Source organism: Micropterus dolomieu, unplaced genomic scaffold (assembly GCF_021292245.1).
Source record: "Micropterus dolomieu isolate WLL.071019.BEF.003 ecotype Adirondacks unplaced genomic scaffold, ASM2129224v1 contig_9978, whole genome shotgun sequence".
In the NCBI taxonomy this organism is placed as follows: Eukaryota; Metazoa; Chordata; class Actinopteri; order Centrarchiformes; family Centrarchidae; genus Micropterus; species Micropterus dolomieu.
This window is the reverse complement of record NW_025738964.1, coordinates 1,251-3,156: the sequence shown is the minus strand read 5'-3', so window position 1 is coordinate 3,156 and position 1,906 is coordinate 1,251. Positions and strand designations below refer to the sequence as shown.

Here is a 1,906-nt window from a genome sequence, read left to right as displayed (position 1 = left end):
GTATTACCTCAGCTCGCTGGGAACCTCGACGGGGGTCATACCGAAAAACGTACCAGGCACCAGATTTGCCTACTGGAAAACCAAAAAAGGGGAGTAGAGTGGGTACCATCTAAAACCCGGAATCCTAACCGCTAGACCATATGGGACTCACGTGCTGAGCTGAGAACCTCGAAAGAGGTCATACCAAAAAAAGTCCCGGGTACCTGATTTGCCCAACAGAAAACCAGCAAAGGTGAGTCGAGCTGGTACCATCCAGTGGAAAAAGGGGGATTGGATCAGACTGATCTCTCGACAAATCTGGCTAAATGTCTATTTCTTGACTGGGAGTTGAACCGAGGCCGTCTGGGTCAAAACAAGAAATCCTACTGGGACTCGATGTGGAACTGGTCGGCCATGGTTGTTTGAGATGAAGTGGACTCAGACAGAAACATTCAGGTGTCTGTTATTTCAAACACCAACGCTGAGAACGCAGCACACACGCATCTTTTCTTGAGGAGCACAAACACTGATCTCTCTACTAATACATGCTGGCTAAATGTCCATTCCCATACCGGGAGTTGAACCCGGGCCACCTGGGTGAAAACCAGGAATCCTAACCGCTAGACCATATGGGACTCACACGACCCCAGTCCAGTCATTTACAGTCTACTAAGTGGAACAGGCCGGGCGTTAAAGATTCTGTCATGCACAACGCCCAAATGGGCCGAATTAAATTAAACTAGTCATAAAGAAATGCTGAGGAAAATTTCAAATCAAGATCTGCTTTTATCAGTGGAGTCGTTTGCGAACTAAAGTAAAAACAAACTGAGCTAACGTTAGCAGCAGCTCAGCTGTGAACACTGCAAGGCTAGCTGCACACCAGCTGCTAGCTAGGTTACTTCCAAACGGATTTGTTGTCGGTTCTCTCTGACCAATCAGCAGTCTGCAGTGTTTTAATCTCACCTTTTGGTATTACCTCAGCTCGCTGGGAACCTCGACGGGGGTCATACCAAAAAACGTACCAGGCACCAGATTTGCCTACTGGAAAACCAAAAAAGGGGAGTAGAGTGGGTACCATCTAAAACCCGGAATCCTAACCGCTAGACCATATGGGACTCACGTGCTGAGCTGAGAACCTCGAAAGAGGTCATACCAAAAAAAGTCCTGGGTACCTGATTTGCCCAACAGAAAACCAGCAAAGGTGAGTCGAGCTGGTACCATCCAGTGGAAAAAGGGGGATTGGATCAGACTGATCTCTCGACAAATCTGGCTAAATGTCTATTTCTTGACTGGGAGTTGAACCGAGGCCGTCTGGGTCAAAACAGGAAATCCTACTGGGACTCGATGTGGAACTGGTCGGCCATGGTTGTTTGAGATGAAGTGGACTCAGACAGAAACATTCAGGTGTCTGTTATTTCAAACACCAACGCTGAGAACGCAGCACACACGCATCTTTTCTTGAGGAGCACAAACACGGTGCACACTGATCTCTCTACTAATCCATGCTGGCTAAATGTCCATTCCCATACCGGGAGTTGAACCCGGGCCGCCTGGGTGAAAACCAGGAATCCTAACCGATAGACCATATGGGACTCACGTGCTGAGCTGAGAACCTCGAAAGAGGTCATACCAAAAAAATCCCGGGTACCTGATTTGCCCAACAGAAAACAAGCAAAGGTGAGTCGAGCTGGTACCATCCAGTGGAAAAAGGGGGATTGGATCAGACTGATCTCTCGACAAATCTGGCTAAATGTCTATTTCTTGACTGGGAGTTGAACCGAGGCCGTCTGGGTCAAAACAAGAAATCCTACTGGTTCTCGATGTGGAACTGGTCGGCCATGGTTGTTTGAGATGAAGTGGACTCAGACAGAAACATTCAGGTGTCTGTTATTTCAAACACCAACGCTGAGAACGCAGCACACACACA

The 1,906-nt window shown here is 48.0% G+C and overlaps 2 non-coding genes across 2 annotated transcripts; both read right to left on the bottom strand.

Annotated features, from left to right (window-relative positions):
- Positions 1 to 542: 542 nt before the first annotated feature.
- On the bottom strand, positions 543 to 614 carry trnae-uuc. The gene has a single exon. It is a non-coding gene; the product is annotated as a tRNA-Glu (tRNA).
- Positions 615 to 1,499: 885 nt separating this feature from the next.
- On the bottom strand, positions 1,500 to 1,571 carry trnae-uuc. Its single transcript has one exon. It is a non-coding gene; the product is annotated as a tRNA-Glu (tRNA).
- Between the last annotated feature and the right edge of the window lie 335 nt (positions 1,572 to 1,906).